The following is a 22137-nucleotide window of genomic DNA, read 5'->3' on the forward strand; positions in this document are numbered from 1 at the left end:
AGTTTTAAATTAGTATTTCTGTTTCTATTTCACTGATTCATTCTCCAAAGACAAGCACACAGGCCTCTCCGAGCACCTGTTCTGTTACTGGTAAAATGTGGATAATGATTCTTACCTGCCAACGATATCAAATGACACCTCAATAACAATACTTATAACAACTGTAATTGTCACTGTAAGTAAATATTTATTGAATGCTCGTCATCTGGAAAGCATTCTTTTTTTGTTTTTTGTTTTTTTTTTGGAGACAGGGTTTCCCTCTGTCACCCAGGCTAAAGTGCAGTGGCACAATCACGGCTCACTGCAGCCTTGACCTCCCAGGCCCAAGCAATCTTCCCAGCTCAGTCTCCCGGGTAACTAGGACCACACACAGATGTGCACCACTACACCCAGATAATTTTTAAATATTTTGTAGAGATTGGGGTCTCCCTATGTTTCTCAGGCTGGTCTCGAACTCCTGGGCTCAATGGATCCTCCCACCTCAGCCTCCCAAAGTGCTGGGATTACAGGCATAAGCCACCATGCCCAGCCTGGAATGCTCTCTTTTAAGGAATTTATATGTTTGCCTCACTTAATCCTCAAGTACTCATTAGTAAGGTACTATAGGTACAACTGAAGAAAATGGGGCACAGAAATTAAATACCTGTCCAAACTCACAAAAGTAGTCAATGGCAAAGCTGAGATTGAAACCTTAGCACCTAGAATGTGTGAAGTAGGGCCTAGCCCATGAGCAGGTTCTCAAAACCTATCTGCTAATGTTAACCCAGGTCTGCAGCAAGGCTTACTGATTTGCCATTCAGCCCTACATCCAGTCCCCTCCCTCCTTGCCTTGCAATGGAGTCATTTTTACATCTGCTACCATTAGCATTCAGTCAGAATATGAGATGCCAGGAATCTAATTTGACTGATTAATTGTACTGTAGGATGCCAGTGATATGTGTGGCCCTTGCCTGTGTGATCATTACAAATAGAATACACTAGAGATATTACTTGGGAAATAAGCTTGGATTTGATTGGATGAGAAGTTCAGCTCACTGACAGACCAAGAGAGTGAGTCCAACATGAGACAACCCCAAGGCAGATTTCTTCAGACATGGTCATAGAGAAAAGGAAATAAACAGGTTGAGGGGATGAGTTTGGAAGGAAAGAAGACTCGAGTTCAAATCCTGGGTCTGCATTTCCTCCCTGTATGATTTTGGGTAAGTCACTTACCACTCCTAAACTTCGCTTTCATTTTCACTTAATTGAGAATGGAAATTGCTATCATGGAGGGTGGCTGTGATGATTTAGAGGAGATAAAATTATGCCAAGTGCCAGCGAAGGGCTGAGTATGCGGTTGGGGCTTAGGGCTTAGTCATCCAGGAGAGCCAGTGGAAAGGCGGATGCCTGCTATTCCTCAGCGCTGCGTGAAAGCAGCAGAGACGGAGAGTTGCCACTGAGCAGCTCCAGCACCACAGCTGGGACTTGGTCCCTGTAAGCTGGCATCCCACCTGTTGTCCCAGAGCCACCTGAGCCAGTCAGTGCACTCAGAAGCAGAACAGAAGGCAGGAGCTTCACCAGCAAGCTCCATTCAGAGGAAACCTCTCTTCAAAGATCAAGTAAGCCTTTGATCTTGGTGAGAAATGGACTATTCTCTCTCATTCCTCTCTCCTTCCACCACCTGTGCTTCAATTCACTCATCCATCTTACCAGCATTCATCAGGTAGCCAGCCATCTCTCCATCTATGCATGCATCTTGATGTAGGCATCCATCCATCCATCAGACCTGACATCCATCCTTCCACCTCTCAATTTTGCAGAGGAATCACACAGACCTGAGTTGGAATCCTGGGTCTTGCTTCCTAGCCGACCTTGGGCAAGTCACTAACCTCTCAAAGTCCTCTAATCTGTAAAATGAAATCAGATGTCGCTGGGGTGAGGATTTAAAGACAGCGTAGATATACCAGTGTCTGGCCTCAGCAAAGTCATTAAATGTTCATTCCCTCTGCTTCTGCAGTCTGTTTGGGATTTATGCAAGGAAAAAAACCACTGCATCTTTTGCATGACATGTTGAGAAGTGCTTTTTAGAAATTATCTGCGATATTTTAGTGGTGTGCATCCTCCGGTGGCACCCAGGGCTGGGCAGCGGCCAAAGCGGTTTGGGGTGGTGGTCCCCCCTGGACTCACAGTAGAGAGTGCCATCTAGTGGATAGGCACCTGCCGGGGTCCCCTGTTAGTCCCAGGTCACAACAGCTGAGGTCAGGCAGCTAAATGGCGAGCCAGGAGGTCCAGGCGCACCCAGCCCCCAGACTGTAGGCTGCCCTTTTTGGGATGTGCTGCATGTGCTGTTTTAACCACTCAGGGGACCCGGACTGCCAGCAGCCTTTTGTTTTATGGACAATAGCCAGCTATGTTTTGCCTACCCCTGCCCAACTCCCCTTTAAAAGTTTCTGGGAAAAAGAATCATTCTCGCAGCTACTGTTTGCTGAGTGTCTCTGACATATTAGACATGCGGCTGGGGGCTTCAGGGGTTAATGCTCTAACCCTCTCAATGACCCAAGGAGAGACCCAGAACTTGCCCCATTTTCAGTGAGAACACTGAGGTTTGCTGAGGTTGAGTTTCTCATTTAAGGTCCAGGCAGATATTCAACCCCTAAATTTGTAGCCATACTTACCTTCTAGGGCCCCAGATCCCCTTGAAAGAGCAGGAAATAGTTTGAACACTGACTTGACCAAGCCAACTGTAAAAGAAATTTATGAGTCAATCAAGAATATTTGAATGCTACATAGATGTTGGATGATATTAAGGAAATGCTATTAATTTTTTAACTTGTGATAATGGTATTGTGGTTTTAAGAAAGAAAAGCTTCTTATTTAGAGATACAAACTAAAAAATGCTCAGAGGAAACAGGATGGTGTCTGAAATTTGCTTCGAAATAGTCCAGGGGTAGGGGTTGGGGAGTAGGAGTAGAGGCACAGTTTGGGGTTTAGATGAAACAAGAGGGGCCGGGGTTTGATGGCAACCATTTCCGGGTGATGACAATATGAAAATTGAGTAAACTGTACAAATATGTACTATTTTCTCTACTTTCGTGTTGTTTGCAATTTCCCATAATAAAGGGAATTTTAAATCAACAAGTGAAAATACAGTGCAGAAGATGAAGGGCTGGGGGTGAAGGGTGCCATTTAAAAGAACGGAGGGGCCTGGGGTATGAGAGAAATTTTTCGGAGTAGCAGGGAACTGATTCACAGGGGGCAAATGCCTCAAAGTGAAAAGGGAACTAGAGGGGCTGGATCCAGAGGGAAGAAAATCATTCCACGTTGAGTGGACGGAGGACGATGTACCAGGGTGCAGAGTGTTGCGGAACGAGACACCCGCCAGCTGCCCAGAGACCCTCCTGCACCCCCCATCGCTCCTCTCCCCACTCTCCCTCCCAGTCCCTGCCTCCCTGAGCCCTCCAGCTCTCTCCCTGACCCCTAGGCCCTTCCCTGGCTGGAAAAGGGCCTGAGGGTACCACTCTTCAAGGCAGAGCCGCCACCTGATGAGCCCTTCCCTGGGACTCTGGTCCCAATTTGGTTACTGGGACAACGCTGTCTCCCATTAGACACGCTCTGAAGGAAGACCCTGGAGTGACCGGCTCAGTCATGCCGGGAAGGATTCAACTGTCTAGCTTTCAAATGCCTTTTTTTTTTTTTGGCTTTTTTATTTCTTTTGGAAAGATAAGAGTTGATGCTTTTACCCTAAAACTGTGTGCCAAGCTGCTCTGGCTATCCTCAGCCCCACTCTTCCCCGTATCTCTGTAGCCCTCCTTTCCGTCCTTCATAGGCTGCAAGCTGACTGGCGCCCGACCCCAGGTCCACACCCACCTCCCTCTACCCCCTGGTCCATCCACCACTCCCGGCCTCCTCCCCCACTCTTCTCTTTCTGGCCCCGCTGTAGAGTCTCGGGCCCCTCGGCTTCCTGGGCGCCTGGCCACCACGCAGCGCCTGGAAGCGCTCCCTCCCTCATCTCTCATTCCCCACTTTGGAAAGCCGGCCACCGGACAGGACAGGACAGCTCCCAGGACAGCTCCCGCAGCCTGCTGCATTGCAGCGCAGCCGTCTGTGAGGGAGGGGCGCAACCTGCAGCCCCCGCCCCCCCGCCCCGACCACCCCCGCCCAGCAGCCCCCAGCCCTGGCACGGCCGGCTCCCCCGCCGCACCGCACGCATCTGTCGCAGTTAGAAGCGCCGCTGCCAGAGCAAAAGCGCTGGTCCCTCTTGACTGTCCCCCTCCTCACTTTTCGGGCTCAAAAATGTGGCCCAGGCAGCCCCCTTGTGGCACGTGGGGGCGCCACAGACTCTTGGCTGGTGTCTGAAGAATTCAGACTGATTCCACCGCACCGTGAGTTGGCACAAATCTTCGGTGGCCCAACTCCTACCCGATGCAGAACTCTGCTCAGCGGCCTGAGTGGGGGGCACCTCTCCTCTCCCCTCTCCCCGTCCACACCTCTCCCTTCTTCCTCCAGGAAGGAACCGAAGGAACTCTCCTGTTGAATATTGCTCTGACAAGCAGACAGGTGTCTGGCAACCGTGATTGTGGTGGTGGGGGGGGGGGGGCAGGAAGGTGGTGGGAATGGGGCTTTTCTCGAAAAGACGTTTGGTTTCCATCTCTTATCTCACAGATGGGAAACCGAGGTGCGGGGAGGGCCATAGTCCCTGTCTGTGTCAGAGTCAAGACTGGAGATCCTCCTCTGAGTCCAGCCTGGGGCATTTCCCTGAGGTGCTGGGGCACCCTTGAGATGTGCCCCCTCTTCCCCCTCCCACTTGTCCAGCCCCAACCCCTCCAGATCTGGTTCTCCCCGTCCGGAAGCCCTGGAGGGCCCCTGGATGTTCTCCGTCCTCTCTAACTCACTGTCCACACAAACAAGCCCAGCCCCCTCTGTCTCTATCTGCAATCTACTTGCAGACAGGCAGGGCCCTCTCCACATCAGGTTAATAATGCCATTTTCATAAGCCTCTGCCCATAGGTGCTACCACCTAATTTTGAATCTGCCCTTCAAACGGATTGGGCCACAGAGGAGCTGGGATCTCAAGCACCGCTGGGAGGTGCTTATAACTAATCAATCCGTCCCCTGCCCACCCACACCCCCCCCCAGCACTCGGCACAGCCTCGCTGAGCAGCCTTCAGCAGCAGGGTGTGGTGGGGAGCCTCGGAGAGTCTGGGGTTCCATCCTGGCCCAGCCTCACACCAGCTGAGAGACGGTGAGTATAGGACTTTGCCTTTCTGTGCCTCAGTTTCCTCATCAATCTAATGGGGCTCATGAGACCAGTGTGCAGGATTACTGCCCGGGTGAGTTCTTTGCGGACAGCCCAGTTCAGGACTTGGCTCCAAGATGGGGCTCCATAAATCTCCATGCCTGCACCCCCTCTTGATCACCTCGATTTCCAGTGACTTATTCCCTGTTTGTTTCCCCCACCAGACCAACTGCACTTTGAGGACAGGAAGCCACCGGCAACACTTCATCCCCAGACTCACGCTTGGGACTGGGCCCGGGGAAGGTAGGTACACTGCGGTGGCTTGGAGAATGAGTGCATGGATGGATGTCTGTCCCATAGTCTACGGGATGCCTGGACCCCGCTGAGTTTCCCCTCCCTGTCTAAGCTGGCCCTTCAAGGAAGCCGCCGGGAAAAATGTTCCTTTATGCCTTCATGCTTTACCCCTCGTGCTGTTATATACAATGCAAATTCTCGGTCTATTAAATGCAGATGTGGGCTCTGCATGTTATTTCTGCTGCCTGCTGCATCTACTGTGAGTTCCACAGGCCAGGGGCTGCCTCCGGCTGACTTGATTTGTGCGATTAAGCCAGCAGAGGGGACTCTGCCAGGAGAGGTTCCCGTTTGTATTGGGAGCAGGGTCTTGAAAGGCCAGGCTGTTTTCTCTCTTGCGACACTTGTTACATACCTCTCTCCCTCCCTGGGTCCCACCGTCTACTCCACAAGCATTTATGAAGTGTCTGATGTGTGCAGGCCTACACTTATCTCATTTAGTCCTCACTTCAAGCCAGTGACGGAGAAACTCTCATCTCCATTTCACAGGGGAAAAGCTGAGAGTCTGAAAAGTAAAGGGAATTGTCTTGCAGCTAGAGAGCAGGGAGTCAAGCCGGTCTGCCTGGCTCGGGAGCCCCCAGCCCTGCCGTGGCTGCCTGCTGCTGCTGCTACTGCAGGGTTGACCAGGGCTGGCCGGGAGGCCAGCAGCTCCTGCAGAAAAGACAGGGGGCTGCATAGAAAGCGTTCTCCCTGGCAACTGGAAAAGGGGCCATAGAAAACCCAAGAAGGCTTAGAAGACACGGAGCAGCTGGCCCAAGGAGGGGAGCACCACGCCCTCCCCTGGGCTTTTAGCAGAACAGCAGGGCAAAGGGCTCTGTCCCAGGTCTAAAAGAGCAGAGCCAGAGGTGTTAGGACAGGCGTAGAGGTGCCCAAACCTGTTCCCACCATTGGTGGGGGTATTGCCATTCAGCACAGAAAGGAGAGGACTGAAAAGAGAGGGAGCCCGCAGCCTGCAGAGATCAGAGGGCAGAGGGAGCAAGGGGGCTGCCGCACAGCCGAGGAGGCAGATGCAAAAAGCAGGGGAGGGCTCAGCAAAGCAGCTCTGTGTGCAAGCCTTGAGCAGGCTGCTTGGGGAGAGAGGGACCTCCCTGTTACAGGAGGCATCCGAGGGGAGAGAGGCAGGCCAGTGCTTGGCTGAGAAGGCTGCAGCACAGTTTCCTGCCCAGGCTGGCAGCCCACATGTTTAGGCCTTTGAGAAGCTCCCCCAGCACCAAACTCCTGAGCAGGCGAGTGGGCAAGTGAGCAAGGTGGCCAGAGGGCACCAGGCAGGGATCAGTATGAGGCCATTTGGCCTCTCCCAAGTAGCTTGCCCTGGGCTAAATGGCAAAGGCACAGAGATGGTTGGCAGGGTGCCTCTGTCCCAATAAGGCAATGAGGGAGAGGAGCAGAGAATGGGGTTGAGTGCCCAGGGCTGGTGGGGGGAGGTGGGGACTGTCCTGCTGCCAACTCCCCTCTTGAGGGCCAGAACACCTAGAGTGGCCAAGCACCTGTCCTGGCTCCTGAGCCCACAGAGGCTGGCCTGTGTCCTCTCTGGGGCAACAGGCTGGCAGAGTGAGTGGAAGGAGCGAGGAGGTCTGGCAGGTTGAGGGGCCCTTTTCTGGAGGCTGAGCAGCAACCACAGATGCAGCCGGCTGCCAGACTGTGACTTAGATGTTCTGTGGACTCATGAAAGCTCCTCACACAGTGACAGGGCTGGGGGGCCTGCCTGCTGATGAATGCAGCCCATACTGGAGTTGGGAGCTGCCTCTCCTGGCCCATTCACAGGGGTTCAGTTCCCAGGAACTGTGAGTGGACAGAGCCTTTTTCAGGGGACCTCTGCTAGACAAGCCTCTGTTCTGCAGTTTCTAAAGGAGTTTTCTGCCTTTTGTTCCCAGTGCAGGCACTCAGCATGTGTGTGCACGCGTGTCTGTGCGTGTGCGTGTGTGCATATGGGGGATGGCTGCGAGGCCCGCAAGGGCTCCTTGTCCGTGAAATGCCCAAGGTCCTCAGGGGCAGAGATGCACCTACACGGGGCAGAAAAATTTCAAGGAGGGCAGAGTCATGCAAAGATTGAGCCCATCCTCACTGCCGCCTCATTGTCCTGCTCCTGACAACCCAATCTGTCAGCCCTGGGGTCGCCACAGCTGCTCCGACCCGCCGTGGGGGGGCAGCATCGTGTTGCAGGTGGAGCGCGCAGGCTGGTTTGCCTTCCTGGCTAACAGACAGACAGACTGCCCTGGCAGCTCAGTTAGGCACTGCAAGCCCTTCGGGAAAAACTGTTTGTTTCTCGGCGCCTCTGTTTTTGTTGGTTTTTTTTTTTTTTTTTTTTTGGTGCTGTTGTTTTAACCTATTAAAAGGTTGATTTGAAGCTGCAGGTGTGAAAATGTTTGGGAGAGTGACATTTACATGTGTCATTTACATAAACGGGGGAGGGGGCACAATGCAGGGTGCAGAACAAGAGGCACTCACATGGGAAATTCTGTGAACAGGGATTTCTGGTTCAGGATAGCTGGTGGTGCAGAAAGGGTTCTGAAGGGCTTTGGTGTGATGTGAAAAGTCACCGATCCAAATCCCTATTTAGAGGCAGAGGCCACAGGGCAGCAAGCCCTTTAGCCCCTGCCAGACACGGAGGGGACACTCCCCCTACACTCCTTTTTGCTCTGGCTCCCTTGCCTCGTGCTTGAGGAAGTTAGGAAACGGGATTCTGGCATGAAGCGCAGGGTTACATTGCAGAGACCTGGGCAGCTCTACATACGGCCGCAGAGAAATAGCCCCAGTGTCAGACACTCCCGAGTAAACAAATCAAAACTTTCGGAGAGTGGAGCCTTTGTTCACAGCGGCCAAGGAGGTTCCCTTTTGTGTAAAGGGCAACGTGCAAGTCATACTTCCACTAGGTAAGGCTGTACTAACACACAAAAAGCTCATTTAGCCTGAGCCCAGCCCAGGGAGAATTTTCTGTGAAATTTAGGAGAAGTCAGGTTTGGCCAGAAGTTTTTCCAGGAATTATGAACCTCTGGAGACTGTAACCACTGTTCCTTCCAAGCGACCCTTGCCAAAGTCTGTAAAATATGAGCCTCAAAAAATCTGCCCGAGGAGAAGTCTGACTTTTTATATGTTATTTACATAAAAATAAACTCTCACCAAACTTTTCGGGAAAGCCCGATTAAAAGTGGTAAGGCAGCCCCTTCCCCGGCCCCCATGTGTTCAAGAAAGCACACCTTTCCCTGGGAAGATGTCTGGGAGGGGGGGCGAGCGTCAGCTTTTATTGCCCCTCACGCTCTCTGTGGCGTTTGTGTTTTCCTCTGTTGGGTCTCCCGTCTCAGGGAGGGGGTTAAGCATTTCATGACGGGGTAAGATGGGGAGAGCTACCAAGTTTTGCTGGGTACTGCGTGTTGGCTACTGTGCTGGATGATTTATTTGCGTTATTTCCTCATTGAGATCTCAATAGCCCTGTGTGAGAGAGATTATGAGTCTTTTTTTTTTTTTTTAATATCAGGAAACCAAGGCACAGAAACACTTGGGGATTTGCCAAGGACACGCAGAGTCTGTTCTGTAGCTGGGTCTGTGCTCAGGGTGGCTGGCTTCCTGCAATGCCTCCTTCTCCCCTCCCCTGGGAGAGAAAAAAAGGGACCAAAAGCCCAGAACACTGCCAGTGGCTCCTGTTACTCCTGACAAGCTCCCAGGGGGATGCTGCCTTGGCCTCACGGCCCCTCTCCCCCAAAGCCTGTGGTCTTTCTAGAATATGACTCCGTCCCAAAGGTCCCAGCGCTTGCTCTCAGCCCTGTCCTTCCCCAGAGCCCCTCATCGTTACTCCAGTCACCACATGTCCTCCTGTTCTGGGACCAGAACCGTTTACCTCTGGCAAGGAGGAGCCATAATGGCAATCAGCCATTTCCAAGCTGTAATCATACCCCAAGCCTCATCCCCAGAACTCACAACACTGAGATGCTACTCCTGCGCTGTGGACCCCATGACCCTGGGTTCTGGGGCCCTGCACAAGGCAGGCATCAGGGGAACTTGGTATAGCACAGGCTGGGGCAGTGGGGGGGGTGCCAGCCTGAGCCCCACCCAGAAGGGTGTTTGCCAGCTTTACAACACTGCAGACTTACCCAGCGCCACAGGACAGATGACACGATCCTCTGACACTATCTGCCCATCGGTGCAAGAAAGAACTCGAGGCGGTTTTCACTGAGGCAAAGTCAGATCCAGGCAACACTGGGGGAGCCCAGGGCTCCTAGAAAGGGACAAAGGAAGGAGGGTGATTAACAGTTGGCCAGTTTCATCAATTCTAGAAAAATGCAAAACATTTCCCTTAACTGGGAAAAAATTGTCAGTGAGGCATCCCACTTCCAGGGTCAAGGCTTCGGGGGGCTTCTGAACACAGTGTTTTTTGGGGCACATCTAACTTTGGGCTCCCCAACAGCGATATTTCAAGCCTGCTCTTTAAGGAGGGGGAGAAGCTGGCTGAAAAGGCATGGCCACGCGAAGCGTAAGAAGCAGGGAGCCCGCTGAGAGGAACAGGTAGCCCCGTGGGGGTGAGGTGCGCCTAGCAGGGAAACACCAGTGGGGAGGGGCTGAGGCTGGCAAGTTCCACGACAGACCCTAAAGGGTCTTCCATGCCAGGGTAAGGCCTTATTTTTTGGACCCCGTCCCGGAAGCTCCAGGAAGTCAGATGGAGGCTTTAAAGCAAGACAGTAATAAGGTCAAAATGCCATTTTAGAAAGATCACTCAATGAAAATAAACTTTTGCAAACAATTTAACCCACCACCCCATCTCTAAGAAGCTGGGGAAAAGGAACAGTCGAGGATGTGTTTACAGATTTAGCTGCAAGAATGCTCACTGCAGTGTCATTGGTAACAGCAACAAAAAACGGAAACAGCTTAGATCTTTTTTATCGGGCATTAGTTGAGCAGAATCGTATTAATTAAAACCTGGATTTGTGACACGCTTCCTCGCTGATCTGCATTAAGCACCATTTTTATGTATTCTTTTTTAAAAAAATAATTTAATGAACACCTATGAATCTGTGACCCACCCTGATGGCTAGGACTGTGACCAAAGCTTCTCCTCCCCCAGAGCACCTTCAGCTGGGATTTTCAACAGTAGAAAAGAGTGTAATCAACAATGGTGCATACATACCGTAGAATATTAAATAGCTCTTAAAAGGAATGAAACAGCCAAGGTCTAATGGACCTCAGTATTTTGTGCAGAACTGGATTAATCATGATCTTTTGTTCATAAACACTGTCTCATCATTGATCCAGAAAAGCCCCCTTTTATTTTGCTAATTTATGCACTCATATATTCATTTATAATAATGTCATAAACACTCATGAGCCCACTCCCCAAACCCAAATCTCAGCAATTACTTACACCTGCTGCCACAATTCACCCCCACCAGGGTAAAGGACCCGAGGCTTTCATGCCAGCAGCAAGGTGATTAAATAAACTCTGGCGTGTACAGCTCGCAGGATACTGAGGTGTCATTATAAGGAATAGTGTTGATCTTTATTATCTCTAAGCAGACTCTTGAAGGAAGAAACACAAGCTGCTGCGAAAGGAAATGTACACTATGATATAGTTTATGTAAGAAATAAACAAAGTCGTAGATTTTAGAGGTATATTTATCTACATATGCAAATGCACAGAAAAAAATATCTGGAACCAGACGCCCGAAACTGAGAAGAGCAGTTAATTTGCTGGGGGGTGGTTGGGAGGGATTGAGGGAGGCATTAAAAATGGCTTTATCTGCCATGTTTGATTTTTACTAATGCGTGTATTAATTATCAATCCATTTCTTGCATAATTAGAATAAACATTTTGTGTGGGGGGGATTTAATTTGTTTGTTCGCTTGTGGGTTGTTTTTGTTTTTGTTTCTGTTTTTACAAATACAAAGCAAAGGGCATGTTTCTTGATGGATTGGGAGTGGGTACATGCCCAGAGCAAGTTCTGCAGACACGGGGGATTTATTTTGTCGCAAATATATTTTTAAAACAATATTTATATGCTCTCACTGGAGCCCCAAGCCTCCGAGCAGCCTGTCAGTGACATGGGGCCGGCAGGTGTGTGCCCAGGGCTGTGATTTCACCAGCCACAGCCCCAAATCCTTCCCAAGCTGTCCAGCACCCACGGGGGAGCGCTTTACTTTTTGGTCTTTAAGAGGACCCGAAAGCCAATGCCCCGGCCGGTGTTCTTGGAGATTAGCCGAGTGGAATGAGACCTCGGGGGAATGTGACATGAGATGGGGCCAGGCGGTGGGGACACGGACCTCTAGAGAGCTGCAGCCCGGCGGCTCGCGTTCGCAGCTGAGCAGGCTTGCTGGTAAGGAGCTGGGGCCTCACTGCGCCCCCTGACAGCTTGATTCCTGTACAAAACACACAACTGCCATGTTTCTTCCCGACTCTAACCCAGAAGGACTGTGGCTAAACAGCACTGGCATTTCTAACTGTCAGCTGCAAGAGAACGGGAAGCAACCTTTGCCCACCCTAGCCCACCCCCACATCCAGGGGAGGCACCCCGACTCCCGTCAGAAGCCCCTCTGTCCCCAGCTCCTGCTTGCACACTAAGCTTCAGGGCCCCCTGCAGCCGTCACAGGCTCTCAGAATCCTCAAACAGGCACAGGGTTACTCGTGTGACAAGGGTGTGACAGGCATCCTTCCATCTACATAGAAAGGCACTGAGGCTCCCAGACACCAAGAAGACAAAACTAAGCCCACTTTACACCCAGTCAGGTGGCACCCTCGTCCTGCTCAGTCTCCATCCGCACAGATCACTAATTGGTTAATTGGTTAAATGTCGCCCCTCTCACCAAGCTAATGCAGACAGAGGCCTTCGAGAACTTCTTTCCCCTCTGCCAGGCAGAGACCTATTTTCAAACATGACTTTGTACGGAAGAAATCTGAGACAGGTTAAGCAGCCCTCGGCCTGCGTGCCTCGCTCTTAATCGCCTTTCCGCACGTGAGCCTCCACTATTTATTACACAGCATTTTAGCCTGGACTGAGTTGGATCCTGTGAAAACCTTGAGGTAATTGCCATAGTTTCGCAATTTTTATTTCTTTTGAGATGGAGTCTTGCTCTGTCACCCAGGCTGGAGTGCAAGGGCGCAATCTCGGCTCACTGCAACTTCTGCCTCCCAGGTTCAAGCCATTCTCATGCCTCAGTCTCCTGAGTAGCTGGAACTACAGGCATGCGCCACCACGCCCAGCTAATTTTTTGCATTTTTGTAGAGACGGGGTTTCACCATGTTGGCCAGGCTGGTCTCAAACTCCTGACCTCAAGTGATCCACCCGCCTCGGCCTCCCAAAGTGCTGGGATTATAAGCGTGAGCCACCACACCCAGCAAATATGAAATATTTTTATGGTAAATATATGCAGGTAACCCAGACTGAGGTTACCTGCATCCAACCTGCAGGCTAGGGTAGCCCCACTTGGAGACGCTCCACTCCTCTCAAAGTCCGCAAAAACCCAGCCAGTACCAATGAAAGATATGCCATTGCCTCAAGAAAATGCCCTCTGCAACCTCACGTCGCCCTTTCCCCTCCACCCCAACCCTGCTCCCCACATCTCCCCTTTAGATTCCAAAAAATGAGAAAGGCTTGCAAAAGGGCCATTTGGGGGCAGATCCACCTAAAATAAGTGCCTTTTCTACATGTGTTGAGCATCTACTATGTGCCAAGCATTTTATGTTTTATTTCCTTTAAGGTATCAATCAAGGCAACTCTTGAAAGTTGCATCCCCATCCTATGTAAGACGGGGAGGATGATTTATAGCCACATGTCCACAGTCATCCATCTCCCCTAAGCAGACCCTGCCCTGTCTGACCCCCACAGTCATCCATCTCCCCTAAGCAGATCCTGCCCTCTCTGACCCCCAGGTAGACCCCTGAGCCCCATCCCAGATGTCCCCACGCACATCTGTGTATCATGGTGATAAACTTTAACACCGCCCTTGGTTTCACATAGCAGACAGACAAGAGTAACAGGGTTAGTGGATTTTTGGATAATATACTGTGTTAAGGTTATATGACCCTGACTCCTCTCAGACCCCGTCTCTCAAAAGGAGCTGTTGGGTGGAAGAGAGAAGAGCACACATACCTGTCAGGGCACCAAGCGAGTGTGGAAGGCTGGTCTTCTTCAAGTCAGACTAACAGGGCCCCTCACCCCTCCAAGCCAGGTGCCATCTTGGGAGCAGCAGGGCTGGGCCATGCCCTGGCCTCAGAAACCCCTGGTCCCACTGCCCACTGGGGGCAGTGAGCCTCAGCTGCAGAATGAAGAGCTTGAGTTAGTTCCATTCTAAAGAATCTACAAATTTGCAAATTGTCAAAATTTACACATTAGGACAAAGAATATCATTTTTCAGACCTTTTGATTTGGTCCTGGGCCAGGCATCTGCTCCCTTCCCAGGAGAAAGCAGCCATCTCCCCTTCACGACACCTGGGAGAGCAAGAAGAGAAACTGCTCACTCGGTGGCATAGCCAAATGGCATCTTGCCTTTCTGAGCCCTTGCCCCAGGTCTCACCTGCTGCCAGCAGCCCTACTGTGTGCCGAGGGAAGATGGGACAAAGGAGTCACCAGTGCAGGTTAATATGAAGGAGCAGGACAAAAACCCCATGGGGTCGCTGTGTATGGGGACCCAGGGTGGAAGGGATGAGCAGCCTGGGGCGCAGCCACTTAGAATGGCACGTGCAGGTGGCGGAGTCAGGAGGAAGGAGTTGCAGCTCAGGGTGCTAACTTAAGATTTACTCAGAGTCCAACAGAGGCCGGGGCCCAGACTCAAATACACATTTTTTTCTTTTCTTTTTTTTTTTTTTTTGAGACGGAGTTTCACTCTGTCGCCCAGGTTGGAGTGCAGTGGCATGATCTCGGCTCACTGCAGCCTCCATCTCTCAGATTCAAGTAATTCTCCTACCTCAGCCTCCCAAGTAGCTGGGATTACAGGCGCACGCCACCACACCCAGCTAATTTTTGTATTTTTAGTAGAGACAAGGTTTCATCGTGTCAGCCAGGCTGGTCTCGAACTCCTGACCTCAAATGCTCTGCCTGCCTCAGCCACCCAACGAGCTGCATTACAGGTGTGAGCCACCCCGCCCAGCCAGACTCACATAAACTTTTCTATCCATTTGCTAGAGAGCAAAATGGGTGTCCACCAAGGGCAGGAGGCTTCCAGGAGCTGAAGAGCAAGGCTGCAGGGCCATGGCCAGTGAGGACGCCAGCGAGGCTGACGCTCTGGCTGGACTTAGTCCTTGCCCAGCCCGGGTTATTAAAGTGAGCGTGGGCCCGGGTGGGTGGGTGGATGTATGTCCCAGGGCCTCGGATTCCTCTTCTGAAAAATGGGGATAATAAAAGGAAGGCCCTCGCAGCTTCTTAGAGGATTGAAAGAGTGAAAACCTGTAAAATGCTGAAAGCAGCGCTTGGCACATAGTAAGCACTCAGGAAGCATCATGGAGGTCCCTAACGTAGCCACATGGAAGAAAGAAGCTCACAACAGAAAGGCACACAAGCAGAGCAGGCTGGAAGACCGTGGGTGTGCACTGTGGTCGCTACTGTAGAAAATGTATGCGTGTCAAAAAGACTGGACTTTCATAATGAAAGAAACAAATGTATTCAATAACTTTTTAGCAAGCAGCGAGGATCGAGTGGCACAGGACGGGAGGAGATCCACTGGAACGCTTGAAGCCAAGGTAAGATGTGCGGCAGAGGACCCATGTCGACCTCCCCCAGGGATCGGGTGGGCGGGTAGGGGAGGTGGGGCAGTGAATGGGATGGGCTGGCACTCAGGACAAGGATTCAAGGGTTCATTTGTCTGTAAGAAAAAGCCATGACATGGTGGTGGGTACTCAAGGCCTCTATTCAAATACTTGAGCAGCTATAATTAGCAGGTTCTGGGCCAGCTGTCCTGTCCCTCCTCCAACACCAAATAAGCTAGAATGAGTTGGGAATGACAGCAAGCACCTTTAGGGGAGATGGAGGCAGACACTGAGACCCCCACTCTTGTGGTTTGGATGCCCCTCAGGCCACGAGGCTGGCAGTATCAACACCATGGAATGAAGATGGCATCTCTTGCCCTGAAGGTCCTGACAGGTCCCCAAATGGCAACTGCCAACCCCACTCTGGGCATCTGCTCCTGCCCTCACCGTCTACCAGGGGAGACAGGAGAAACCTGGCTTTAAACCCTGCCTCTGTCTCTCAGGGGCCTTGTGCCAGCACCTCGCCCTCTGAATCCCAGTTTAACTTTGTGAGACGGCAGCACATCCCCCAACTCGTTAGGAGCAAAGTCAGTTTCAGGGGTGAGTGGCTAGAATCGCACCTGACACAGAGCAGGTACTCAGAGACTCATTAGAATGTATTTAATGAATACATTCTAATCGTCCCTTTCTGGGTCACATTCCATCTTCCGCACGTACCCCTCACCAACTCCAGTCATCAGCCTGCCCCTCCCGGGGAAGGTCCTGTGCCCTGGGTCTGTGCACCGTTGTCGCTGATAATTATGGCTCCACAGCCACTTCACCCCTCTGGACTCTAGTTTACTCACTCTCCAAGCAGGGCGTCATCCCCTTGTGGGGTTAATGGGAAAATTAAAGTTGACACCATGCATGAAATGCTGTCCAAATCTTAACCGTTACAATTACAGTGGGTGTTCTGGAAGTAATAATCCTAAGAATCCTAATGACAGGAGCTATCCCTGACTTGTCCATAGCCTTTACAGTTTACAAAGGGCTTCACACACCCATCTTCCCTGGGAAGGAGGTGCTCCTACCTTTCTAATCGTCCCTTTAGAAACTGAGGTTCTGCAAGGTTAGCCAGCCTCTCGTCTGCCTCCTGCCCTCATTCTAGTTCCACCAGGCCCTGAGGTGGGGCCCTCCTTGTTTGCCTCAAAGTCTTCACCTTCCTACTCTAAGAACAGCTCCACTCCTAGGCCTGCAGCCACCTGGGCTTGTCCACACAGCCCACTGGGTGAGAGTAGAGAGCCCACCAGAGATGAGCAGGTTCCACTCTTACACCCCCCCCAAGTAAGGTTGGAAAATGAAGACAAGCCGTTAGAAGAGACCACATAGTCTGTGCTTTCAACCATTGCTCAGATCTGGCATCCTCTGTTTAAAGGAAACAATATGATGACCCCAATTTATAGGAGCAGCTGGTGGAACTAAGGCAGCAATGGGTGTCCCTGAGCTCCACCTGTTGGGCCAGCCACCTCCTCTCATTACTGTTTCCCAGGGCCCCCCGCAGGCACCTCTCAGGAACCCCAGAGCTACAGGACACAGTGAGAAGACCACCGCCCAAACCCTCCCTGCAGACATGGGGAAACTGAGGACCTGGGAGAAGAAGGTCATGTTGACAGTCAGTGCCCGTCTAGGCTAGGAGGCTGGTGCAGGCCTGTCCCTGTCCACTTGCCTTGAAAGGCAAGATCAGCCTCAGGAGCAGCTGATTGGCCCCGCTGATTTGGGCAAGACAAGAAGGACAAGCTCACCCGTGACCCCTCACACAGCCCCTCCCGCAGGCGGCTCACGCCCCTTCCCAGGGTTATTCTGGGCAGAGTGATCCAGCTGCCCCCTGGAGCTGCCAGTCAAGCATGGAGGGGGCAGGGACACAGCAGCAGGAGCGCTGCTGGACCCAGGCACTCCCTGTCACCTCAGTGGCTTAGCAAGGTGAGGGGCTGGGGGTCCCTCTACAGAAGACCCCCACCCTGCTGGGTGGTTTGGGATTTAGACACGCCCTGGGGACAGCCTAGTTCTACTGTAACTCCCTGTTCCTCCTTCCAAAGACTCAGTTTCCCCATCACTACGATGAAGTCCCAGGCCCATGGGGCCTGGCATTCAAGGACCTCAGTCCCGACCATAGGGGAAGAGAGGGAATATCCGAGACTGGGCTGCCCTGGGCCGAGATGCCAACGGCCTCCCACCCTGTAAGGCTCAAGTCGTCTTTAGCCACAAGTCAGGGGTGTGCAAGATTGAAGGGTCCCGGGGGGAGGGACTCCAACATAAGCTATGCCAGCCCAGCAGCCCCTGCAGACTCCACAGTCCACTGGGATCCCCGGGACCCAAAGCGAGCTCCTCATGAGGCCCTCAGGAAGCCCCCAGGAATCTCACCAGCCTCCTCACCCACTCCCACCGAGTGAGCCATCCTTGACACTTGTTCATACCAGGGAAACCAGGAAGGCTTCCAAGCCTTAAGCTGCCACGGACACATCTTAACCTTGACATGAGTTCAACAAAATAAATAATAATAATAATCAATAAATAATAACAAACCCTCCCAGGGTCCTTGCATGCCCACCCTCACTATGACGCTACGCCTTCCATCCACAGGAGGCCAGAGCAGGCCAGGCAGCAGAGGGAGCTGCTGGGGGTATTCATTTTGAGGCCACTTCACCCCTAAGACCCAGTAGCTATGTCCCTCAAACCCAAGGAGCTCTGAGCACCACCTACAAGGAGGCCAAGATGGGCAGGGATCTTCACCTGACACCCATCCTGACAGCCCAGAGAGCCAGGGGCCCCAGGTGTGACTGGGCTAGTTTCTGGAGGCCAGGAGAGGGGGCACGGCCAGCATTCCAGAGAACCCACCTCTCCCTTACTCCCCTTTCCATCCTCACAGCCTCCCCGCTCCTCACCAGCTTCACCTTCCTCCTCAGCCACCCAGCCTCCCACCCTCCTCCCCTGTCCTCACCTCTCCCCTAATTCCTCCACCCCGGCCCCCCGCCCCAGGCTCAACTCTGCTCCTAAATATCCTCTCATCTCCTCTTCCAAGCTCTATTTTTAAAATCAGATTTCCTTTACTGTACAGGCGAGCTGACAGAGAGAGGTATTTGCTGAGGGATTTGTCCCCCCCCCATGGCCCCCCCACACCCAACCCTTCATAGACACACGTTGGCAGCCCTGACCCAATGGGCCACTGGCTCAGAGGCAAGCAAGGAGCTGACCCGACCGAGGCTCTGGGCACTGAAGGTGGTGAGGCTGGGGCGTCTGTCTCTGAGTGTTGGGGGGAAGAGGGTCCCACTCGAAGACCTCAAAGGCAGCTCTGACCCCAATCCAGGTGCATTAAATTCTGGGCTTCTTTTTGTTGTTGTTGTTTAAATAAGGTAGGAATTTTCAAATCAGTAGATATTTCTTAAAGAAACTGTCATGAGATTTGAGAACAACATGTATTGAGCCACATTTGAAGGACTGAGAACATGATTTCTGCAAAGCGCAGAGAAGAGGCAGGGCCCAGGCTTTGGCAGGCCGGCTGGTAGACAGGTGAAGCCAGATGGGAATCCCAGAGCGCCCATCTAAAGCCAGAATTTAGAGGCCCGACAGGCCCCAACAGTGCCCAAAGCCCTCCCAGAGAGGCAGATGCTCAGCAGGTGTGGAGGGAACCCCCTCGGCCCTGCTTCCAAGGCCCCTCACTCACCTCCAGTGGGGTATTCGTCTCCAGGACGTGAGTCTCATCTCCTTCCTGGTGATGACCTGCAAGGTGGGTCTGTCTCCATTTCCCTCCATCGGGGATCGAGCACCGTGCCTGGCCCAGAAAAAGAATCAGGACATGCTGCTATATGAATTAATGAACTATGGGCAGAGGGACTTGGTGAAACAAAAAAAAAAAAAAAAAAAAAAAGAAACATTTGGGGACAATAAAATCGAAATGCATTTGGAGGCTGGAGAATGGGAAACTCAGTCTTTTCAGAGAGAAGCACGAGGAACAGGAAATGGAAGCTGGAAACTGTAGATGGTGAAAAGCTCTGGTTTCATGCGAAAAGAACTTCAGGTTTATAGTTTAAGTAGAGAAGAGCAATCTAAAGATTTTCAATGTAAGAAATAATTGGTCCAATTTTCATTTCATGCTCAGGCATTTAGATTTTATGTTGAGGACATGAAATTTGACAGGTTTGAAGCTGGGAGTGCCATGATTAAAAGTGGGTGCCTTGCTAAGATGGTGAGGCTTTTTGTAGTGATGAAAACACGTTGAGATTTTAAGCAAGAGCTTCATAATTTGAGTTTCCTGGGAAGAAATCTGGACTTTGTTTTGAGGGATGGCAGGATCAAAGTTTTATATCATGCTAAGGAGTCTAGATTTTTGCCAAAGGGTTTTAAGAAATGTGATGATGAGATTCTTGCTTGTGGGAGATAAGTATGCAGAGAAACATGATAAAATATATTTTATGGGTAACAGCTTTGGGATTCACATTACAAGCAACAAGGAAACACTGGAAATTGTAAAAGAAAAGTAATGGCCACCAATTTAACAATCATGCGCAAACATTTTGACTTTCTATCTTGGGGGAGTGCCAATTTCAACCTGCAGAGCTTGCCTAGGAGGTGTGATTAATGCTGACACCAAAGTTGAAAGAATTTTATCAGAGGAGTTAAATGATCGATATTGCGAATATGAAAAGAAATTTGGAATTTATTTTGAGGCTCCAACATGATTAGACTTTTGCATACACCTAGGAATTTGATTTAGCCAATAAAACTTTCTAACAGTGGCCTGGTGGGTTTTTTGCGTATGATAAATAGTATGCAGTGAATTACAAAATAAAATTCACATTTTATGCTAAGAATTTTGACTTTTCTTCCATTTACAATTAAGAGACACTGTAAGATTTTAAAGAGGAGTTATAAGGTCAAATTTTATATATTGTCCTAGGAAGTGTGAATTTTCCTTTAAGGGATGACATGATCAAATTTTTATATCATGTTAATAACTTTGGATTCAAGCCAATAAAGGGCTTAAAGCAAGAACAGGATGCGATTTGGGGTTTTTTAATAGATCATCGTGAGAGAAATTACATGGTAAAATGTTGCATTTTGTGTCAAGTAGTTGGGACTTTATGTTACAGGCAATGAAGAAACTTCGAGAAGTTTTAAGTTGAGAAGTTACATGCTCAAACAAGTGCATTTTGGCAAAGCTAAAAGACAGGATCTCTATGATAAAGATGATATGATCAAATTTTGCTCACATGCTAAGGAGATGTGATTTTACGTGAGAGTTGAAGGCATTCAAGTGCTGTGTTTGGAAGGGGTGGGGGATGAGCTCATTGAGCTCATTGTTGAAATCTTATGCAGAGGCGTTCGGATGTCAGCCAGTAAAGAGTTTTAAGGAGTAAATTGATGAGAGTTTTGTCTCCAGAGAAATTGGATTGTAAACATATTTTAAGTTAAGGTGTCTGGATTTGCTGAACCAGATAATGAATAAGCATCAGACCACTTCTGAGGAGAGGCATCCCCTGGGCACAAGGGCACCCAGGCGGGGCTCCATGCTGAGGAGACGGGTCATTTATAAGCAGAGCATGTTTTTATAAAAAGAAGTTATATGATTAAATTTACATAGCATGCTAAGAAGTTTGGACACTATTTTGAGGGACGACAGGATTACATTTTTATGCCATGCTAAGGAATTTGGACTTCAGCCATTAAGAGTTTTTTTTTTTTGGTTTTTTTTTTTTTGAGAGGGAATCTCCCTCTGTTGCCCAGGCTGGAGTGCAGCGGCGCAATCTCGGCTCACTGCAACCTCCCAGGTTCAAGCGATTCCCCTGCCTCAGCCTCCAAGTAGCTAGGATTACAGGCGTGAACCACTACTCCCGGCTAATTTTTGCATTTTTAGTAGAGACAGGATTTCACCATGTTGTCCAGGCTGACCTCGAACCCTTGACCTCAAGGGATCCACCTGCCTTGGCCTCCCAAAGTGCTGGGATTACAGCTGTGAGCCACCATGCCTGGCCCATTAAGAGATTTTTAAGGCAGTAACATGGCAGAAATTTTGTCTTGGGTAGAGTAGTCAGAGAAATTTTACAGTAAAATGCATTGTTCTATGCTAAAAAATAATTAGACCTTATCTCATAGGTAATTAAGACATCGAATAAAGCTTCAAGCAGAAGTTATAAGAGCAAATTCGTGTATCTTGCAAGGGAGTGTGACCTTTTTATTTTGAGGAATGACATGGTCAGAATTTTGTATCATGCGAAGAGGTTTGGAATTAAGCCAATAAAGGGTTTTAGGAGTGACCTGATGAGATTTGGGGGTTCGTATTAATCAGCTGGCAAGTAAATTACATGGTGAAAATTTTTATTTTATGCTAAGTGGTTGAAACTTTACAGGCAATAAAAATGAATTTTTATATGTGTTAAATAGAGAAATTATGAGATGACCTTTATTCATCTTGCTAACAGTTTAAACTTTGATGTTAAGAAGTATTAAGATTTTTCTAACATGCCAAGGATATTAGATTTTGAGCTGAAGGCAGGAACACTGAAGGATTTAATCATTCACATGGTCGAATTTGTAAATATGTTAAGGAGTGTAGACTTTATATTAAGAGGGTACATAATCTAGTTTTTAAATCATCTTGCTAAGAAATTTAAATTTTCACCTATAAAGAGTTTTAAGTGAGAGACATGCTGAGATTTTTATTCCTGATAGATAAGTCTGCAGATGAATTACTTAGTTAAATTTTGTATTTCAATTAGAATTTTATATTAGAGGTTTGGAATTTTACAGTAATAATGCATATCTCAGAGGACTTTTATGGAGAGGAAATGAGTTAATTTATGCAGTGTGCTGTGTAGATGATGATGATGACGATTCTTATAATTCTTATACCATGCTAATTTGTATACTG

At 49.9% G+C, this 22137-nt stretch overlaps 1 long non-coding RNA gene and 1 other non-coding gene across 3 annotated transcripts in view; both read right to left on the reverse strand.

The window, feature by feature from the left end:
- LOC105737983 overlaps positions 1–20985 on the reverse strand; it is a 76837-nt gene extending 55852 nt beyond the window's left edge. For both annotated transcript variants that reach the window (XR_004028068.1, XR_004028067.1), the window contains exons 1-6: positions 18934–20985; positions 13909–13980; positions 13642–13807; positions 9655–11911; positions 2655–2720; positions 1690–1886 (exon numbers count right to left, since the gene is read on the reverse strand). This is a non-coding gene — a long non-coding RNA (uncharacterized LOC105737983). The remainder of the gene's footprint in view (positions 1–1689; positions 1887–2654; positions 2721–9654; positions 11912–13641; positions 13808–13908; positions 13981–18933) is intronic.
- LOC115832694 lies at positions 10733–10809 on the reverse strand. Its single transcript, XR_004028206.1, has one exon. It is a non-coding gene; the product is annotated as a small nucleolar RNA SNORD112 (small nucleolar RNA).
- Positions 20986–22137: the final 1152 nt, after the last annotated feature.

The sequence above is a fragment of the Nomascus leucogenys genome, chromosome 22a (assembly GCF_006542625.1).
Source record: "Nomascus leucogenys isolate Asia chromosome 22a, Asia_NLE_v1, whole genome shotgun sequence".
Lineage (NCBI taxonomy): Eukaryota > Metazoa > Chordata > Mammalia > Primates > Hylobatidae > Nomascus > Nomascus leucogenys.